General features: G+C 36.5%; 1 protein-coding gene across 16 annotated transcripts in view; it reads left to right on the top strand.

The window, feature by feature from the left end:
- THRB (thyroid hormone receptor beta) overlaps window positions 1–23,245 on the top strand; it is a 377,031-nt gene that overhangs the window by 79,955 nt on the left and 273,831 nt on the right. For 2 of the 16 annotated variants that reach the window (XM_082686713.1, XM_082686721.1), the window contains one exon: window positions 15,684–15,780. The exons of 13 other annotated variants lie outside the window; for them this stretch is intronic. The gene's annotated coding sequence lies outside the window, so the exon portion shown is untranslated. Of the gene's footprint in view, window positions 1–15,683; window positions 15,781–21,315; window positions 21,434–23,245 lie in introns of all 16 variants that reach the window. One more of the 16 variants, XM_082686714.1, reaches the window with a different exon arrangement.

The raw sequence follows: 23,245 nt of genomic DNA, 5'->3' as shown, positions 1-23,245 counted from the left end.
ATTTTATCCATTTACCTGTTGATGAATATTTAGATTATTTCCAACTTGGAACATCTACAAATAAAATGTCTATGGACATTAGGGTACAAATCTTTTTGTGGATGTATGCTTTGACTTTTCTTAGGTAAATACCTAGGGGTAGAATGGCTGGGTCATGCAAGTGTATTCAAAATACATAAAGAAACTCAAAACTCAATAATAAGAAAACAAGCAACCCGAAATAAAAACAGGCAAAAGATTTGAACCCACTTCACCAGAGAAGATATACAGATGTCAAATGAGCACATGAAAAGAGCCTCCACATTATTAGTCATTAGAGAAATGCAAATGGAAACCAGAGTGAAATACAACCACACTCCTTTCAGAATGGCTAAGATGGCAAAACTGAACATACTAAGTGCTGGAGAGCATGTGAAAGAACAGAGTCACTGGTCCTCTGCTGGTGGGAATATAAATGGTTACAATCACTTCAGAAAATTGTTAAATAGTTTCTTAGAAGATTAAACATAAGCCTACTATATAAGTTTCCCGCGGCTGCTGAAACGAGTTAGTGTACACTTGATTGGTTAAAACAACAGAGATTTATCCTCTTTTCGGAGGCTAGAAGTCCAAAATCAAGGTGTCAGCAGGGCATTGCTCCTTTCAGATGTTCTCACAAAGATTCTATTCTTGGCTTCTTCCAGGTTCTGGTAATGGCCAGCATTCCTTGGCTGGAGGCTGCGTCATTCCAACTTTTGTCTCTGTCTTCATATCACCTTCTCTTCTGAGTGTCTGTATCTAAATTCCCTCTACTGCTTCTTACAGGGAAACATGCGACTATATTTAAAACCCACCTGCATAATCCGGGAGAAGCTCCCCCTCTCAAGATTCTTCACTTGAGCATAGTTTTTGCCATAAAAAGTAATATTCACTCATTTGTCATATAAGATAATATTCACAGGTTCTGCAGAATGGGACATAGACATATGTTTGGGGGGCCACCTACACCTACCATAAGCAACTTTTTTACTTCATATTATAACACATGCATGTTCCCTTATTATTAAAATTCTTTTGTAAATATTTCAAATGGTCACAAAGCTTTTGCCATGTGAATGGATCCATCACAATTAATTATAGAACACATTTCAACTACTGAGCATTAAAGAAAAAATCCAGAACTTCTTATTTAAAATAAGACTGCAGTAAACATCGTAGTATATAAGGTTGTTGTTTTCTTATATTTCTTATATTTTGAGATTCCCCCCCAAGTGAGCTCAGTGTGCCAAAAGCTATAAATATGAACTTCTTTGCATATTTTCTAGAAGCTTAGTAACATATATATCTATATAAATCTATACCTATATCTATATATATCTATATATAGATAGGTACCTATATTTCTATATAGATATTTATGTAAAATAAATACAGATATTTATGTAAAATATCTATATAGAGATATTATATATAGATAGATAGGTATCAATCTATGTATAAGATAAATAAATAAATAGTTTATTTATCTACTTATAAATAAGAAAGCCTGTTTAACTGCTCCTTCCTATTTAAGGTAAAACATTTGGGGGCAAATTCATAAGTAAAAAATTGGTGTTTTAATTTATATTTGTAATGAAATGAGATGATTTTCTGTAGGTTTTAATCAAAATATATTTTCTTCTTATGTATCCTCTGCCTAATTGGGTAGTGCTTTTTTAAAATAAAATGATTTTCTATAAACTCTATATAGTTGAGAATACTGACACTTCGAAATTTGTGTTTGAATGTTTTTCTGAGTCCATGGTTTGCTTTTGTATTTTGCTAAGTTTTGAGAACTGGGGATTTTGACATACAGAAAATTCTTTGACATAGGGACATTGCATTGAGGTTTCTACTGCCAAGGTAGGAGGATTTAAGAAAATTTTCCCACATTCCGAGAGCAGATATCTATTATAACTATATCTAATTTCCTTATATTTTTTGTTTTGTGGTAACTCTTTAATCCATCCATATTTTTATTTTGCTATGTGGAGAGAGGTTGAGATCATAATTGTGTTTTTCCAAACTCCTAAAGAATTAAATGATTACCTCAAAAGCACTCTTATTGAATAATCCCATCTCTTTAGTGTTGATTCGTGATTATTCCTTTATCATTTTTTAAAATTTCGCATATAAACTGGGGCCTGTTTGGATGACATTTATCCTATTCCATTAATCTATTTTTGGACAATATGAGAGATTTATATTGAAATTTTTAAGATACATTTTAATATACAGGTAAATTAGGGCATAAAGTTATCATTCATCTCTAATCAGAGAAACCTTTTGCTTAAATACAATGTTGTGATTGCATGTTATAAGAGCAACCTGGTTAGCATATAGATTATCCTGCCAATAATTTATATCAGCTTTTATTGCTATTAGCATGTCTTTTTTAGACTCATTATGATGGAGTATTCTCTCTCTATATATAATATCCACATTTTCCCCTCTCCTGTTTTTATTCTATCCCCAAACTCATTGCCGGATGTTATGTTGTGTTTATAAATGTCCTTGAAACTGTTAAACTATTTGATAAATACTCTTTTAGCATACAGAGTCACTTTTTTTTTTCTACCTCAGCCACAATAATGACCAGCTACTACTCAGTTGACCAGATCCCAGATCTCTGCAATCTGATTTAGTTATTTAGTTCAGGGTTTTTCAACTGTGGCACAGTTGACATTTGGGGTTAAATAATGTGTTGTGTCCTATTCACTGTAGGATGGTCAGCAACATTCCCCACTAGTTACCAATAACCCCATTCTCTCCCCACCCCAGTTGTGATAATCAAAAATGTCTCCAGATATTACAAAATGTCCCTTTGGGGACAGAATCTCCCCCACTGAGAATTATTGATTTAGATCAAAGTAGTTAGATAGCATAGTAAATTTATTTAACTTTTATTTATTTATTATTATTATTTAAAATCTTAGAAATACAATTAGGTTGAACCTAAGGCAAACCAATTATTTGCACAATGATTCACTGTCATTGCTCTGGAAAAAATCAACCCTAGGGCATTCTGCATGGCCATGTGACTTAAACATGACCACAGCAAGAAGAGTGAAATTATCCCTGTTCAAATTAAAACATCTCAGAGATCTCTTTTGGATCACCTCTCCCTACTTAGCTTATGTTGAGGGTGAATTTGAAAAGCTGTCAATTTGATAATCATATTGATACATGTAAATGAAATTATGCCCTGAGTTTTAATCTTATATTTTCTGATACTTAGAAAATGGCTCCAACTCTAAGCCCATAATTCTTTGTTTCATCTTGCCTTTGATTTTAGCATATAACCATGGCTGTCTGAGCTAGTTAGTTCAGAGTGGTTTTACAAGATGATAATGAGGCCAATGTTGCAGTTTCAATTAGCTTCACAAAGGAAAAACCCAGCTTCACAGCAGCAGACTGAACTGCTAACCCCTGCCACCACTCTCAGCCAATGGCCAAAAGGAATATGAGAACAGAGAATGTTGCCGACTCAGCACTCCCAGGACCATTTAGCCTGGACAAGCAAAGGTCACATCTCATTGATGATGATGGCCCATCCGTGTTATATTCCTACACCAATTCACTGCAGAAACACAAAATGAAGATTGCTCTGTAAATCAGAGCTGCCTTTAGAGCCCATGTAGATCACTGAGGCAAAGACTTGTTTATTGTAATTTTTTTTTTTTTTTGGAATAATGAATAGGGCAGCTGTAGTTTTTAAAAGTTTTTAAGCAACTTTTATTTTTGTTTTCAAATTTGCAATTTTGACCATATATTTAATGTTAACTACATTTTATCCACTCATGAAATTATTTTGTAATCATTCACTTAGAGGAATGGGTCATTATAATCATAAATATGTCTGCTACTATGTCAATATAATAGCTAAATAAGACAATTTTTCCTTGGAATGAGAAGACTTTTGTAAGCACTAAAATGGAAATTGAATTTTACTTGCATTTAATACTATGGACAGAGGAGTATTAACAGGGATCTCTGGCAGCAATTTCCCTAAACTAATTTATGTGTTGTATAAAATGTAACATCCATGGAAACATGATCCTCAATTTGTGACTTTTCTTGCAAAGATTGGACTTAATTCTGCTAGTAGAATATTTGCATTGTTCCTGTTAAACTGCCTAGATAATAATGGATGCAGGTGAATTTTGGCCAGTTTGGTTTCTGTACTCAGTTCCAGCATTAAGATACATTTCTTTCCATTTTCCTCTAGTCTTTGAATTCAGATCATATCATCTGCTGTCAAGCCACACTCTCCCAGTAGGAAGCTTCTGGAGCTTAATATCTTTTATATGATGGTATTCCTTTCTCACTGGTGCCTAAATTTTTCTTCTGACTTACCAAGAGATTCATAGGAATTTTCAACAATGTCAGTATTATATTCTGATGATGAATGGAGGTCCAATTTCAAGCTGTTCTGTTCACAATGCATTCATCAAATGCGATCAACTTTAGTAGCCCATAGAGAAGATAGCTTCTAGAGCCTGATACTTACTTCACCTCATCAAAGTTCCGCTTAACATATTGAGTCCTAAATGAATTGCGGTGGACAAGCCAAACAAATTGAGCCTTGAATGCAAGAATGTCTACAGATGTTTCCATGAATTGCCTTTTAATCAATAAAATCAAGAACATGTGTGTTTTTTTAAATTGATTCCTACAGATGCAGCTGCCTGAGGACCACATTTTCCCACCTGCCTCTCTGTTACCATCAGTGCTGTATTCAGAATGTCATTTCAATATGCATGATATTCCTTTTCTAAAAATTCTAATATTTATCTAGCACTTCTATGTGTCAGGTACTATAAAAAGTGCTTTCGTGGATTATTTAATTTAATTTTTTATAATGGCCTTATGAGATATTTTATTATTCCCATTATACAGCTAAGGGAACTGAGTAGTCAATGTTAGTCAGTGGCCCAGGATTATACAGCTAACAGTAACAATGACAGGGCCAGATCCTGAATTTGGTCTGTATGAATCCAAAGTCTATAGTCGTAACTGCTACATTGTACTGTCTCCTGAAAGTCATTATCACAAAGATTTGTATTATTTTTTATTTCTAAGATAATATGATTTTATTTGTGTTATCATATTTGACTTAAAACAAATAACCAAAAATGATAACCAAATATCTTTCATGTCAACTAACCTGAATTCTTACAGAATGTATTCTGTCTGTAAGAATTAATTTCACTTAGAACTGGGGCTTCATCCCTCTGGTATTCATGGGTCTTAAATTTATAGCTAGAAACTTGTTCCTGTTTTGAGTAATTGTATTTCACTCCTTATGACATTTTGGGCACTTAAAACATGTTCGACGATATTTTAAAGAATGCAATTTACACCACTTCCTTTAGAAGACTATAAATAAAATAATGATAGAAAGTGTCAAGCCATAATTACATCGAGAGTTTTAGTAACCTCATAAACCACAAGAATGAAATACCAAAAAAAATTTTTTTTTCAACCACCAGCATCAAAGTCTCATTTGCTGATTCTATTTTTGCAGCATTGATGGAAGTAATCCAGTTAGGCTGACATTTTTATAGAGGATAGTTTGATGTTCAAATAAGCCATGTTATTTCACCATCTTTATTTTCTTTATGGGAAGGGTTTTTTTCTTCTGTAATGATATGAACTGCGCTATAAAGTAAATGAAAATGTGTCCTATAGGTTGGATTATGGCCGCCAGAGACACATTTCAGTTGACATAAAGGTCTTTGCCATAACCACAGTTGATGTTTACAGATACACACCCCTTCTAATTTTTAATGCTGTTACTGAATTTCTTAATGAACCTAATCACAGAAAATGTGTCAAAAGGAAAGGGATGCTTGGTCTCAAACATATGCTTGGGTTTCTGTTATCAGGAAACAAACATCCAAATGCAATTGCACACAAGCTCACACACGTGTTCACACACAGACTGAAGTCTGGAGCCAAGTGTGAACTCGGTGACACAGTGACACTTAGAGCCAAATACTAAGCATACGTCGAAATTTGGTGTGATCACAACAGCAGAATGGTACAATATTGTTTCGTTCAGCCTGATGCAGGAAGAGAAGCCAAATGACAGAAAATCATAAAACAAATGTCATTTCCTTCCCAGAAGCATGTTTCAATAATTGAGAAAAAAATAAGACCAGTTTGTTTCAGTCTGACTTTCTTGTCATCGGTAAATTAATAGATGCATTTCTACTCTATAAGAAAAAATAGGCTGATGAACTTTAATGGCTGAGATGGGCTGGAAAAAATTGTTGATATTTGATGTTTCTGTCCTATAGATCAAAATATATAACTCATTCAGAAAAGAAAAAAAGAAAAAAAAAAGTTTCAACAAATTTATATAGTCCTGTTTGACCAGAACACTACTCATTGTGTTCATTTTTATCCTTTTAAGATTTCATTCTGTCTGTATTTTTTTAAAGATGGCATATTTTTAATCATTTAGAAAATTCACAGCTTTAAAGATTGGCTTTCTTAATACAAATAACTTGCATATGGGTCAAATGTTTTGGTATATTATTATCCATGCATTCCTTTGTGAGAGCCAAGGATAGAATAGATGTTCATCAGTAGCAAATTCACCAAGAAGGGAATTAGAATTCTTTCAGGATCCTTTGATACCTTTGGCTAATGGGCAAACGATAACCTCCTCAGGGAAAATGAATGGGCATCAATGGTAACTCCTTCAAGAAATGCTCCTATATCATGTTAGAAAGTCATAGCTAGATGGAATGGCTGTTAGACTCACAGAATGGAAATACCATTGGAATTAACCAACCCAGCAGTTCTCAGCTGTCCAGTTAGAGGGTCCAGATCCTCATGGATATGTTATTATGAGAAGTGAAGTATGTTGTATGTTTTTTGTTTCTAATGCTCAAAGTACTAAAGTTAGCAAATTATTTTATTCTTTTATAAATTAGAATGTACTTGAAATTATACATCCAAAAATGCCACACTAATTTAATAGCATTTTAAATCAGAAAGAAAGAAGTGCAGTTTCAGCTAATGGATCTAGTATTACATACATGTCCCACAGAGATACCCATGGAAATGAATCTTGCATGAAAACATAAAGGTGATGTTTCCTAGCAGGAAAAGTTCTTGAACTGGAGATCTAGGCACTTCCTCTAAATTTTCTACAATCAGCAGAGATTGCTGAAATCATAAGCCAAGAGTTGATAGTGTGCACGGAATCAGCAAAGGGCCATAATCTTGAAGGACATTTCTCCAGGGCCTGGTGAGGCCTGAGGAAATATTTATACCACCTATTGAACACATTTTTTTGTAACTGGATGTTTAGAACTCTTGGATTTTCTATCTCCTCCCTGCTGACAGCACCCATCTCCCACTGCCAAAGTTTGTTTTCTCTGAGCTCAGTTCATCCAAAGTGGCCATACTCCAAGGGTTGACCTTTTCTTTCTTTGGATGTGTTAATATCATGGATTAAACTCTGTAGTTGGTCTCCATCCATGGCTATACTCATAGACCTAGAAGAAGTGTTAATTCAATGCTTACAAGAGAACTTTGTTCCTCTATCTACAAGTAGTTATTTGGAAGGGTGAAAGCACCTCACAATTGCCTTCATTTAATAAGAAATTAAGATCTAAATCTGACTATTAATGTTATATTGCCGTTTTAAACTGCCTGATTATGATGATTGTCTAGGTTATCTAGTAAGGAATTTGTACCCTATCTCATTTTCATGATCTTCATTCTATGTACCCCCTTTTTTACTTATAATTTGTATAAATTTATAATCTTAACAGCTGTAAACTATTGTAGGACTAGAACGAAGATATGACTATTCCAATTCCTTTTATAGTACAGAGCAGTCCCTTACCCCAAATTTAAATCATAAACATTTAAAATATTTGTAATTCATTTAAATAGCCATATAAACTCCTTATGTGTTAAAATAAATAATATTTTTGACAATTACATTTTTAAAGAAAAAGAAATTATTAAGAAAAGTGACATTGTTGGGACGCCTGGGTGGCTCAGTTGGTTAAGCAGCTGCCTTCGCCTCAGGTCATGATCCCAGCGTCCTGGGATCGAGTCCCACATCGGGCTCCTTGCTCAGCAGGGAGCCTGCTTCTCCCTCTGCCTCTGCCTGCCATTCTGTCTGCCTGTGCTTGCTCTCTCTCCCTCTCTCTCTGATAAATAAATAAAATCTTAAAAAAAAAAAAAAAGAAAGAAAAGTGACATTGTTTTACATTTTTGCAAGTCTCTTTAATGTCTTGCCTGAAAGAAGACAACTGGATTCTCATACCTGCTTCTGAGTTCATTCTGTTGTGCCATGCTTTTTGGTGAAGTATATGAAGAAAATCAAACTTCAAACAGTTGTGTACTTGGAAAAGGGAAGAGTATCTTAATAGCCTTTTGTGATAATCAAAAATTCTGCTTTGATAGTACACCAAAATTCAGCAAATGGTGTTTTTTTTTTTAAGATTTTATTTATTTATTTGAGAGAGAGGGTGAAAGAGCACAAGCAGAGGGAGTGGGAGAGGGAGGGGGAGAAGCAGGTCCCCGCTGAGCAGGGAGCCCAACATGGGGCTTCATCCTAGGACCCTGGGATCATGACCTGAGCCGAAGGCAGATGCTTAGCCAACTGAGCCACCAAGGCACCCCATCAACTGGTAGTTTCTAAACAGGTAGTTGTAATATGGAAACTAAAATCATACCACTGAACTTTTGTATTTCACTATATTAAAATCTATTCATTTATCTTATACTTTAAATGGATATTTTACTCAGGCACAGTATTGTAACATCATGTGCTAATCATTTAGAAAAAATTGGTTCGATGAGTAATACAGATCTTCCAGATATAGATACATTTTGTCATACCATATTCAAGGTTCTGTTTACTATATCTCCACTGACCTCAGAAAACTCTTCAGATATTAGGAAACCGTCAAGTCCTCCATGGTGGATATAAGTTTTCCAAACTTCTAATTTTCATTTGAAAGCTTGAAATTTTATCATTGACAAAAATTGTTGTCAGTTGTTCCTTCATTTACTTTTGAGAAAAAGTTGTTCAAACACCCGTGTGAATAACCATAATTTTTCTCTTATTCATTCTTTTAAGAAAAACTTTTGTTTAATTTTTATTCAATTTATTTTAAATTTTTTAATTGTATGTCAGTCACCATATAGTACATCATTAGTTTTTGATGTAGTGTTCCATGATTCATTGTTTGCATATAACATCCAGTGCTCCATAACATCAGTGCTCTCCTTAATATCCATCATTGGGCTAACCCATCCCCTCACCCCCCCCCCTTCTAAAACCCTCCTTTTGTTTCCCAGAGCTCATAGTCTGTCATGGTTCATCTCCTACTCCAATTTCTTCCCCTTCATTTTCCCCTTCCTTCTTCTGATGTCCTCCACGCTATTCCTTATGTTCCACAAATAAGTGAAACCATATGATAATTGATTTTTCCTTATTTCACTTAGCAAATCTCCTCCAGTCCCAACCATGTTGATGCAAAAGTTGGGTATTCATCCTTTCTGATGGCTAAGTAATATTTCATTGTGTATATGGACCATATCTCTTTATCCATTCGTCTGTTGAAGAGCATCTCAACTCTTTCCACAGTTTGGCTATTGTGGACATTGCTGCTATGAACATTGGGATGCATATGGCCCTTCTTTTCACTACATCTGTGTCTTTGGGGTAAATACCAAGTAGTGCAATTGCTAGGTCATAGGGTAGCTCTCTTTTTAATTTTTTGAGGAACCTCCACATTGTTTTCCAAAGTGGCTGCACCAACTTGCATTCCCACCAACAGTGTAAGAGGGTTCCCCTTTCTTCACTTCCTCTCCAACACTTGTTTACTGTTATTAATTTTGGCCATCCTAACTGGTATAAGATGGTATCTCAATATGGTTTTGATTTGAATCTCCCTGATGGCTAATGATGATGAACATTTTTCATGTGTCTGTTAGCTATTTGTATATCTTCTTTGGAGCAGTGTCTGCTCATGTTTTCTGCCCATTTTTTGACTTGATTATCTGTTTGTTGGGGGGTGTTGAGTTTGAGAAGTTCTTTACAGATCTTGGATATCAGCCCTTTGTTCTGTAGTGTCATTTGCAAATATTTCTCCCATATTACTAGAATTCATACAACAATTCAGTAATGTGGCAGGATAAAAAATCAAACCACAGAAATCAGTTGTTTTCTTATACACTAACAATGAAAGAGAAATTAGATAATCAATTCCATTTACAATAGCACCAAAAACCATAAGATAACTTGGAATAAACCTAACCAAAGAGGTAAATTATCTATATTCTTTTTTAAAATTTTTTATTTTTTTATTAACATGTAATGCATTATTAGCCCCAGGGATACAGGTTCATGAATTGCCAGGTTTACACACTTCACAACACTCACCATAGCACATACCTTCCCCAATGTCCATAACGCCACCACCCTCTCCCTACCCGCCTCCTCCCGGCCACCCTCAGTTTGTTCTGTGAGATTAAGAGTCTCTTATGTTTTGTCTCCCTCCTGACCCCATCTTGTTTCATTTATTCTTTTCCTACCCCCTAAATCCCCACGTTGCCTCTCAACTTCCTCATATGAGGGAGATCATACGATAATTGCCTTTCTCTGGTTGACTTATTTCGCTAAGCATAATACCCTCTAGTTCCATTCATATCGTTGCAAATGGCAAGATTTCATTTCTTTTGATGGCTGCATAGAGTTCCATTGTGTGTGTGTATATATATATATGTGTGTGTGTGTGTGTGTGTGTGTGTACACATCTTCTTTATCCATTCATCTGTTGATGGACATCTAGGTTCTTTCCATAGTTGGTTATTGTGGGCATTACTGCTATAAACATTTGGGTGCACGTGCCCCTTTGGCTCACTACGTTTTTATCTTTAGGGTAAATACTCAGTAGTGCAATTTGCTGGGTCATAGGGTAGCTCAATTTTCAACTTTTTGAGGAACCTCCATGCTGTTTTCCAGAGAGGCTGCACCAGCTTGCATTCCCAGCAACAGTGTAGGAGGTTTCCCCTTTCTTCGAAAGGGATCTATATTCTAAGAACCACAGAACACTCATGAAAGATATTGAAGAAGACACAAAAAGAGGGGAAAAGCATTCCATGTTCTTTGATCAGAAAAAATGACGTTCTATGAAGAAAGCAGGTAGTTCAGCTCACAATTCAATCATCATACTTTCATACGCAACAGAAGTGCTAGATTCATACTATTTTGTCACTCAATATTTTTTTAAAGTGGTCTAGTATTGAGATTTAATTAAAATCATTTTTAAAAGATTTTATTTATTTGACAGAGAGAGAGAGATCACAAGTAGACAAGAGAGGCAGGCAGAGAGAAGGGAGAAGTAGGCTTCCTGCTGAGCAGAGAGCCCGATGTGGGGCTCGATCCCAGGACCCTGGGATCATGACCTGCGGTGAAGGCAGAGGCTTAACCTACTGAGCAACCCAGGTGCCCTAATTAAAATCATTTTTATTACTTTATTAAAGACACTCTTGAATGAAAGTGGCTTTTTTGGTTTTGGTCAGACTAGAGTGCACATGCCATGAAAGACACAGGAACTGTTCATGCCACTGGTGCTGCTGCCTCAATCCATGCTAAGTCCCACAGGTTTACCCGCCATTGATTTTGCACTATCAGTGCAAATGTCAAGATGGTGGTAAAAACAAATAATTTTAAAATTTTACGTAAATAATCCCATCCTGTGCGTGTGCTTTGACTAAGAATCTTTACATGTAACATTATGACGTTTTTTTAAGAGATAGATCTAAGTTTATACATATAGATCTAGTTCATATATTACTTTTTAGATTTTTTTTGAGCCACCTATGTGCCCCTCTAGTTCAAAAATTTTAACTACTATGTTATATTTATCCCTTTGTTCCTATATTGGTGGATGTTTAGGTTATTTCCAACTTTTCACTGTTGTGAGTATTTCCTTAAGCAAGAATCACTCTACGGACACCTAGGTGGCTCAGCTGATTAAGCATCCAGTTCTTGATTTTGATTCAGGTCATGATCTCAGGGTCATAGGATCAAGCCCCACATTGGGCTCCTCAGCAGGGAGTCTGCTTCCCCTCTCTAGCCCTTTGCCACTTCCCCTGCTCATGCACACACACTTTCTCTTTCTCTCTCTCTCAAATAATAAATTAAAAAATCTTTAAAAAAAAATCTTTAAAACAAAGAAAGTCACACTAGGTTTTACACCATGATGTGGTCTTCCCAAACCTAAAAGTATACATATACTCGGTTTTTCATATCTAGATTATGAAATTGTCTTTAAAATGGCTCTATCAATTTACAACCTAATATGGTTCTTAACTGGTACTCTCTCTCTAGGGGCATTTTGTCAATGTGTGTGAAGCACTTTTTTGAACCAGAAATTCCAATTCTGGGAATTGACTATGAAGGTCTTTTGGCTAGGAATGAATACAAAGTGTTTTTTTTTATAAATTTGCTTATGACTATTTATAAAGTAGAAAATCTAGACAAAAGCTCCTAGATAGTTGACAAGAATATATTGTGGTATCTATTCATGGATATTGGGTGACCATTTTATATCCTAATTTTATTTAATTGATACATGTTATTTTATCTAACTATATTTATCAAAGTAGATTATGGAAGTACAGGTAATTTTTTCTTGTGTGTGTGTCTGTGTATTTCAAATTTTCTTGTGTTATTGAGAGCATGTTACTACAAAAGGAGAGAAAGAGGGGAGGGAAGACAGACAGATGGATGAGTGCATATATTTTGAAACGTCATCCCAAACTAAGTGTTAAGTGAGACAAAAAATAATAATAATAATAATAACAGTACCCAAATTTGACACAGCTTTGGAGTGATTTTTAAAGCCTCCTGAAACACCTAGAGACTTTGATTTGGTGGGGCTGGGGATCATTGAGTCTTGAAATGCATAAACCTCACACCTGAAGAAATACTAATTCAGAAACTGCAGCTGATTCCATCTGACTTGCCTGCATTGACAAAAAATAAGGAGTCTTGTCCTTTTTAATATTTGGCAGGCAAAAGTGATAAGCAATGGCTGGGGGAAGTTCTGGTGGTACCTTCTTCTCCTGGAAGCTGGAAGCTGAAGGCAGGAGCCTCTGCAACCACATCCTGGGGCAGGAAGGAGCCCTCTTTCCTGCAAACCTGTCCCAGACTTTGCTTTCCTCTCCTTGGCATTGGCAGCCTGCCTTGAAGCAGACAAGGTCAGGTCTGCAGGTGGTTGCTCCAGGTGTTCCTCCTCAGTTCTCTCCCATCCCTCCTTTCTCCATTCCCTAGCATTTGGGTCAACTTCCTCTGCAAATTTGAGCATCAGACCTTGGAGTGAGCTTGTCAAGACACATATTCCTAGCCCCCCCAACCCCAGAGCTTCGGGTTCTGTAGGTTCATTTGTAATAAGCTTCAGGTGACAAAGCTTCTGGCCGGCCCATAGACTGCACTGAGGTAGAGACAATAAATAGACTCAACAGAGAGAGCCAGCCAGAGACTCAGGGGCTGAACAATAAAATGTTATCAGAGAGAGAGACAAACTGTAAGGGATTCTTAATCATAGGAAACAAACTGAGGGTTGCTGGAGGGGAGAGGGGTGGGGGGAATGGGGTAACTGAGTGATGGACATTAAGGAGGGCAGGTGATGTAATGAGCACTGGGTTTTTTATAAGACTGATGACTCACTGACCTCTACCTCTGAAATTAATAATACACGATATATTAATTAATTGAAATTAAATTTAAAAACTAAAGTAAATAAGAAAGAAAAATAAAAAGAAACCACTCAGTATTTTCTGGAATGGGTAAAATAGAGAAAAAGTATAACACCAAGTTTCAGTGAGAACACTGAGGAATTTAAATTTTCATATATTGCTGATGGGAGGGCAAAAGTACGTTCACTTTGGAAAACTGTTTTGTAGTTACTTATGAAAATATTTACCTACTAAAGGGGTAAAAAAGTTATTCACTAGAATTCCCATGATATGGTCATTTAGAAATGCAGATGTGAATGCAGTAGTTGTTAACAGCATTAGTAGTGGGAGTGGTAATAAGAATAGCAATAGTAATAATACAGGTAGCAGTAATAGGAAGATTAATAATGAAATCACACAAATAAACAAGAGCTGGTTTTCCCCCCATGTTTTGATGAAAGTCTCAAACATGGTATTATTGCCAAACCAGAGACAAGATTTCAGATGCAAAAATGTTATGAAATCACAAATTTTAAAGATGTGTCTTTAAATTGGATGTATTACATTTTTAGTGAAAGCAAGGTCTTTAAAAACATGCCAAACCTTATGATCCAGAAAAGGCTTTCTTTTCCTCCTGCAAGGTATTATTTATCTTTTATTAATAGGTTCAGCCAAGCCATTTTTATAGCCTTGCATATTATCAAAAAGTGTTTTTATTTCTCAATCTAACTACTCCCTTTCTCAACCTATTGCATTAATTCTGCCTGTAGCAGCCAAGTATATACTGAAGTCTAGATAAAAGAGATTTTTTCAAAACCCCATTTGTGTTTTTCCTTTTTGTGTTAAATTATAAATACGGTAATTGGCGGTTAATGAGATGTAAGTGCTGTAGCCTCAGACTCTTTGGGTTTACTCATGTCTCTGCACCATTTTCATCCGGCCCTCATTTTCCACACACCAGACCTATAATTATGACAAAATTTATCCGAGCCAGAGAATATTTTGTTTTTCCCTGTTGCTACCTACAGACCCTAAAGTTATGGAAAACGTTGAATATGCAAAATTAATTTTAACCCTCCCCCACCCCAGGAAAAATTCTAAGGGGCAACTTAATAGGTATAATTAAAGTTGTGTGCATTGTAGATTTCAGAGATCACTGAGGCATCTAGAAAGCATCTGATCTAGCAGTTTGACTTTCATATCAATCCCATTTTGTGATGAATTACCCCAGCTTACAGAAGCAAAATATACGTGAAGCTGGGATTTGAACTGGAGATCTATCTGGTCCTAATTCCCGTGCCTTGTCGAGGGGGTTTGACAGGTGTCTTTTGCCTCTCTGAACAGTGGTTTGTTGTTGTTGTTGTTTTTCAGTGTTCCAAGATTCATCATGCTGTTTGGCCAGCCTACCTTGAACTCTTTCATCACCTGGTTTTAAATGTATTTAATAAGCTTTTAAGGCTCCTTTATATTTGATTTGTACATTATCTTTTAACAACAGTGTCCTTGCACCAGATGTTTTGATGTACTAAATTTACACATACACCTGAGTGAGGAAGACATGTGCGTTTTGTATTGTTTAAAAAAAGAAAAAAGATCCTGGTCTCATGTTTATGTTGAAAATGTCAGTCTTTGTTTCCACTCAAGTGCTAATCTTTCTAAAAATGTCCCTCACATTGAAGGACATCCAAAAGGCAGTAACTTATTAGAACCTTGGGTTCAGATTACAAATGCATTTGGCTAGCTCAGTGTTAAAGTTCAGATTATCTCGGAATTATTTTAAATATTTGTGCAGGAGACTGACTAGTTTACTAACGCATTGCCTCATAACCCTCCACTAATAACCACCTTGGTTTGTGATGGTTAACTCCAAGGGCTCGAGCAAGCTCGCAGCGAAGGTAATTTGCTTCAGTGTCTGAAGCTGTCATATGATGTCTTTTCCCTAGGATGTGGAAGAGTTGACTCAGAAAAGGAATTTGAAACGGAGTTTTAGACCCCACTTTATTATTTGCACAGAAGAGTTGAAAAGAAAGTTCTGATGAGGTAACGTCCTCCCCTCTCTGCCTCCTTTTTTGTAGCTAGTACTTCCTAATTATTTACATTTAAACTGGAGATCAGTAGGATGATATAGGAGAAAGAATGTCAGTGTGGGAGTCGGGCTACCTGGGATGTAGTGCTGGCTCTGTCGTTCAACTCATGACCTTAGACAAGTCATTTAGTTTCTCTGGGTGTTGGTTTCCATAAGTGAGAAAGTGACACAAGGTCATTCCTAAGCTGTAGAGTCTGTGTACATGTGCATTCTGCCAAGAGAAGCTAAACTAGCTAGAAGACAGCAGACCCAGCTATAGGTTAGGCAGACGCTGCCTCCCTATTTCTAACCTGTTGGCAGGGTTGACTGTGTGGACAGCAACCTGTGCTTGCTTTAGTTAGGGGTTTGCTGCTACCACCTTGAAATTCTTCATAATTTTGGAACGAGATCCCTGCATTTTCATTTTGCTTAGCACCAAAGTAGGTAACAGGTCCTGCCTTTTGATGATATATTTCTTACCATTGTGTTGCTCAGCTCAGATTGGTCGCTTTGCCACCATTGTACCTTTTGGGTAGAGTAAGGGGAGCAAAACTTGGCAAAAATGAATGTGTGGAATTTTGTGGTTATTTTCAAAGACCTGAGTTTTTGTTTGTCTACATTTTCCTTTCTCTATGCCTCCTTGCCTTACCTTGTCCCGAGGAGGGATAGTATGCTCTTCTGGGTGACTGTGTGAACTTCTGGTTTCACACAGGTAAACCGTGTGTGTCAGCTTCTATGACTCAGATCTTGGAATCTTTGTAAAGCTGTGTTCAGTCCCATTTTCAACACATAAGGGTTAATTCCTGGTATTTGTCACTAGGTATTTTCAGTCTCTCCACTCTGCATCATTCTTGTCATTGCCACATAATCAGTTATAGTACAATATAGAGGATACTTGTGGCTTTGAATTATGATTTTGCTGTCAATTTTTATGTTTCCAGAGAAGTTACAATTACAATGACTTGATAGACTAGAGAGATGACTTCTCCTCCAATAGCTGCTTTGTTTTGACCAAATGAGCTCTCCTTCACCTTTGAAAGTAGAATAGCCACCCTAGATGATGAGAGATCAATGCCATATAAAAGGAGCTGGGCTAAAATGCACATTCATGCAAGAACCAGCTTCACTGTGCACATTTACATTGATAAAAATTACCCTGTGATTGCAAAGGGACATATGTTTTCTTCATTTGTTCATTATTGCATGCCAAAGGATGAAAGAGCGAAAGAGACAGAGAAAGTGTTTCTGTGTGCCCATCGATAGGCTGGATATGGTTTTACATTATGAGCCTACTTTCAGAAATGTAGAACAAATCTCTAAGCAACGAAATGACCAATTTACATATCACATCCAAGATAATTAATTGCTTTGGTGGGTTATCCCCAAGTGTCTGATTTCAAAGCTTCAAAAATGCCAAACCAATCCTCAAACACTGGTTTTGTTTTGTTTTTTTTTCCTTTACAAATCCAGTGTTCATCATCTCCCAAAAGGCTGTCTTTTTGCCCTCAGTGAATAAATTCTACTACTTAAAACCTGATAGCAACTTTTAATTATATTAACAGGATCTTAATGTTTTAAAATATTTAGCTAGTCTTTTTCCTCAATAAAACTGAAAGTGACTATATGTCAAATACTTTTTTTCTTTGTATTTTTTAATGTTTTAAATAAATTACAGTTAGTTAACATATGGTGTAATCGTTTCAGGTGTATGGTGTAGTGATTCCACACCTCATTCGATGCCCGGGGACTCCTCATGACCTGTGTTGAATTCGAACTGCTGCCTTGACTCCTGACTTCTAAATTGGGGAACATGTCATTTTTATTTTTGGGGTCATATGAAGTAGTGTTTTGACTCATAGTTATGCTTAAGAATAGGAAAGCAACAATTAATACATTTTTTAAGGGAGTACAATTGGTCATCATTTCTGGTACTAATAACAAGAAAAACAGCACTCCCAGCTCCTGTTTATAAGTTCTTTCTGTGCAATGGATCGGACTATTCTAGCAATAAATTAATAGCTTTGAAACTGTGGGATTTTAGATGAAAAGAACCAAAGTGAAACTCCTCAAGTAATTAGATAAATGGATTAGTTCCGTGCATTTTGTTTCAAAACACCTTTTTGAACACTACAAAGATTCCAAAATAAAAGCTGTAAAAGCCTAACTACACAGTTTACCTATGAAGAAAAAGAAAATGAGAAGTTCAAGTATTCACTGAGTAGAGTATAATATCCTGTAATGTCCCTCCTCAGTGACATCCAAGAGAGGAGGGCACCCATTCAGTATCTTCTTATAAATGTTGGTATCTTCTGGAGAGTGACCCTAAAGGTGCCAATTAACATCATAGTGATAACTCCTGGCAAGTCTGTAAGATGACATGTTGTCTGATAGGACACTAGGCAGAAACACCTATAAGGGAAAGTGAGTACTATGGAATTTTACCCCTCAGCAGGAAACTCAGTGTTTGCATGTTTGGCTGTACCTTGGAATCACCTGGGCAAAGAAAGCAAACAAAAACAAAAACAAACAAAAAAACTGGGTTCTGCCCAGAGAGATTCTGATGTAATTGACTTAGGGATTGGCCTGGGCATTGGAATTTTAGAAGTCCTCCCAGGTGATGTTAAGGAGTAGCCAGAGCTAAGAACCACGGTCTGAAGTGAGGTTTCTTTTAAAATATTTAACGGCTTTATTGAGATATAATTCACATGGTATCCTAGTCACCCATATAAATTGTACAATTCAGTTGTTTTGAGTACATTTAGTGTTGTGCTACCATCCCCACAGTCAATTTATAACATTTCCACTACCCCAAAAAGAAATCCATTAGCAGACACTCCTCCTTTCTCCCCCATTCCCACCCTAGCCCTAGGTTACCAATAACTTACTTTCTGTCTCTGAAGATATGCCTATTCTAGACATTTCATGAAAACGGATCATACAGTCTATGGCCTTTTGTGAATGACTTCAGTCTCTTGGCATGATGTTTTTAGCATACATATTATAGCATGTATCAGGACTTCATTCATTTTTCTTGCCAAATAATATTTCCTAGCATGGGTAATAACACATTTTGTTTATCCATTCACCAGTTGGTAGATATGTGGGTTGTTCTAAATTTTGGCCATTATGAATACTGCTGCTACAGACATTTTGTAAAAGTTTTTGCATGCACATATGTTTTAATTTCTCTTAGGGATATATCTAGAAATAGAATTACTGGGTTATATGGTAATTTTATGCCTAACTTTCAAGGAACTGTTAGACTTTTCCAAAGTAGCTGGGCCATTTTCCCTTCCTAATCAATGTCTGAGTTTTCCAGTTTCTCCACATCATTGTCAACACTTGTTGTTATCTTTTTGATGATAGCCATTCTAGTGGGTGTAAAATGTTATCACTGTGATTTTGATTTGCATTTCTGTCATAGCTAAAGAAGTTGAGCATCTTTTCATGTGCTTATTGTCCATTTGCATTTCCTCTTAGGAGAAATGTCTATTTAAATCCTGTCCACTTTCTAATTGAGTTATTTGTTTTATTGTTAATGAGTTGTAAAAGTTTTTTATATACATATTCTAGATATAAGTTCTTTATAAGAAATATGATTTGCAAACATTTCTTCCATTCTGTGGAGGTTGTCTTTTCACTTTCTTGAAGGTCTCTACTGAAGCAGAAAAGTTTTTAATTTTGATAAAGCCCAATTTATTGTTACTTTGTTGCTACTGCTTTTTGCATTCTATCCAAAAAGACTTTATATAACCCAAGGTAATGAAAATTCTCTCCTACATTTTCTTCTAAGTGTTTTACAGTTTCAGCTCTACATTTAGGTCTATAATCTGCTTTGAGTTAATTTTTCTGTACAGTGTAAGAAAGGGTCCAACTTTTTTCTTTTGTATGTGGTGATAGTAGAGCAAGTTTTTAAAATAGTGTCTTCACTGATGGTTAGTGAACATCTTGCTAAAAGTCAGCTGTGTGGTGAACTTCATGGGACATGGCATATGAGGCATCTATGCCAAAAATGAATTACCAGAGAGTTCCAGCTTCTTCTGCTCTTCCCAGGGAGCCCATACACTGGTCAAAATTCTAAACACACACTTGGAACTACCAAATAGCACATTTACACTGAACACATATACACATTTACACATTTACATTTACTCTGATCAGTATACTGGAGTCTCCTTAACGGGTGGCAGGAGGTAGAGAGTACTTAGAAATTAATGAAGAGTGATAATCACCGAAGTTCTCTGAAGGAGTTATCTTCACCTTTGGGTGCTAATATACATATACACACTCAAACTGTAGTGTGTGACCTGTAAGTAAGGAAATATCCGGCTGAATGCCATGGTGCTATTGATGATGTTTCATTTCTTTGTGCTCTTACCTATTTGAATGAAAGAAGGAAACTCTCTGAAAATTATAAGTCAAATTACTTCCAAGAATGTGACAAATTGTTTTATCTGCAACTTCTCAGGAAAACAGCAGATAAACCATCCCTCAGAAAGCCCTTGAGTGAAATGTAGTCCAAAGAAGAGAGGTTTACCATCCATACCCATGGTTCTGTGCTGTTATGAGGAGAGGTAGGTCGGATTGGGAACAGTTCCACCAACAAGCAAGGAAACCACTATCTGTCAAGTCGCCAGACTGAGAGTCCAAATTTAGGAACAAGTCGAGTTCCTTCCCTCTCTTCAGCTCTAAAAGAGATGATTCTTGTACAGGCAGGTGCATCTGCCACAAATGGCTTCTGTGTGCTTCTCTAGGAAGGGAACAGTCATGACAAATGTCTTTCTATACTGCTGAGCTTAAGGAAGGCAAGTTAAGGTATGCTTTGGGGGATCATATTGAAACTTCTGTCACTTCCCATAAATCCCCAGGCAAATACCTTTTTAACCCAAGATGGCAGTAAGGGAAATGAGCACAGGATCTCATAGGCCTGGGTTCAAATCCAGACTCTACCACACAATCTGGGTAATTTTCAGCAAAGTATCTAACGTCTTTGAGCCTCACCTTTCTCTTCTTTGTTATGGGAATATAAAAATATCTATTAATGGGATGCCTGGGTGGCTCAGTGGGTTAAGCCCCTGCCTTCGGCTCAGGTCATGATCTCAGGGTCCTGGGATCGAGTCCCACATCAAGCTCTCTGCTCAGCAGGGAGCCTGCTTCCCTCTCTCTCTCTCTCTGCCTGCCTCTTTGTCTACTTGTGATCTCTCTCTGTCAAATAAATAAATAAAATATTTTTAAAAATATCTGTTAATGGTCATTGTCGGATAAGCTAGGATAAGTGTAAAATCCCTTCCTTGAGTTCCTTGAATTAATATATGTTATTTTCCTTCTCCCTTTTAATACCAAAGATATAGTACACTTGCAGTTTTAAAACTCATTTTTTGGGCCTTGAACCCAAAGAATGGAAAGGACCATTAGCCAACATAAAGTTGGATTTAGAATTTGACATGTTAGATCCCTCTCCTATATCATTCTGTTCCTTCAGTGGTCTGAAGGCCCTTGTTTCTTGGCAGGGTATAGGACGTCACCTCATGGGGTCTTCCTGTCACCCTAAGAAAAACATCCCTACTGTCCATGACTTTGGTGATTCATCAGCATTCCGGCAAACTACCCAGCTGTTTGAAACAGCAGGTATTTATTTTCTTTGGACTGAATATGCAAAGATGAAATGCAGCTGCCTGTTTTTGGAAAAGCTTTCTTGGTCTGTGTCATTTGGTTAGGTTAAACACCGGAATGTGTTATGACCTTGGTCTACACACTAACCTTTCCCAGGTGCCTGTTTATGCGGCTATTTATGGGTCACAAAGCTGAAATGAAGCCCAAGTTTCCCTAACCTTGTTTTTGGAGAGGTTAATTGTTCAGCAGGACTATTCATGTGACTGTCAGTAGCAGGGAACATTTACCATGACAAGTGTGTGAGGCCTTGTGCAGAGGAAGTTATGAGGAGGCACGAAACTTAGCTTGCTTCTTCAAGGGACCTGGGGCATGTAATGCTCTACTTCCATTGCCTCTGAATGATGAGGAAAATACTGATCTCTTCTTCCATGGGCCTCCCTGTAATGTACTGAGAGTCATCAGCAAAACAAGAGACAGGGGAGGATTTTGCCCAAAGAGCAATGCATACTTCCAGGTGGTGGCATCTCTATTTGTATTCCTATGGAATTCAGTTCAGCTGCTATCTACAGAACACTCAGAATTCCCTTAATGATGATGTGTCCAAAATGGAGAAGAACGAATTTAAGAAGTATAAATGAGTAAGCCTGAAAAGAAACAATAATTCAAAATGGATTTTAAAAAACAATAATCCAATAAGGAATTTAGCCCTTATTTTTACTAGGCCACATTATCATATATGTCCTTTTTAGAAACTGTGTGGATATAAGTAGAGATATTAAAAAGTAGAATAAACTACTTACTCTCCACATGAAGAGAGGAGAACAGAGGTATATATAAATTCCAAGCAGTATATGTTCCAAACCTCAAAATCCTTTTTTGGAATTTGGCCCGGAATATATAAATCTGGACATATAAGTACAAATGTTACTCATATAACTATAAATATGTAAGCCTAAACTATTTGATTTTGAAATGCAGTCTGTTATAACTTAGACACATTTAAATATACTCCATTTCTGTTGGAGTTCAGCACATCCCCTTGAAAAATGTAGGACTTTATAATGGAGAAAAAAGACATGGAGAACAATTTGAGGATATTTTACATTGATAATAACTTTAAATTTTTTAGATGGAGAAGTCCATAGTGTGACTTTCAATTAAATCTAGAATTTACATTTGAAAAATATAACCAAAGCTTCAAGAAATTCAGCAATAGTAAAGTATTATGTAATTTCCCTGGGCTTGGAGAAAATAAAATGGGGATTTCCAGTTTAAACAAAATCTCGTGTTGTTGTAAGGATCAAATGAAAAGATGCAAAGAAGAATGCTTGGGGATGGGTGGCATCTTCAGCAGGCTACCAGAGGAGGCCATATAGCAGCGTGGTAAGGAGTTTTGCTTTGGAGCCAGATTGCGTGTATCCCAGGTTGGTTATCCCAAATTCCAATCTGATGGCGCTTGTATGGGTTCTCCAGCCTCTATGCACCACAGTATCCACATGTAGAAAAGGGAGCAGAATAATTGTCCTGACAACTGTATAGAGAAATCAGTTAGCACATGTAACATTGTCAGGACAATGCCTGGCATTTAAAAAGTGGGGGAGGGGGTTTGGGAGAAGGGGGTGGGATTATGGACATTGGGGAGGGTATGTGCTTTGGTGAGTGCTGTGAAGTGTGTAAACCTGGTAATTCACAGACCTGTACCCCTGGGGATAAAAATATATGTTTATAAAAAATAAAAAATTAAAAATAAATAAATAAATAAATAAATGAAAAAAAAAGTGCTCAGCTGATGTTGGTAATGATGTTGGTGGTTGAGGTGATGATGCA

The sequence above is a fragment of the Mustela nivalis genome (genome assembly GCF_964662115.1).
Source record: "Mustela nivalis genome assembly, chromosome: 1".
In the NCBI taxonomy this organism is placed as follows: domain Eukaryota; kingdom Metazoa; phylum Chordata; class Mammalia; order Carnivora; family Mustelidae; genus Mustela; species Mustela nivalis.
Note: the sequence above shows the minus strand (reverse complement) of the source record. Positions and strands in the feature narration are given on the sequence as shown.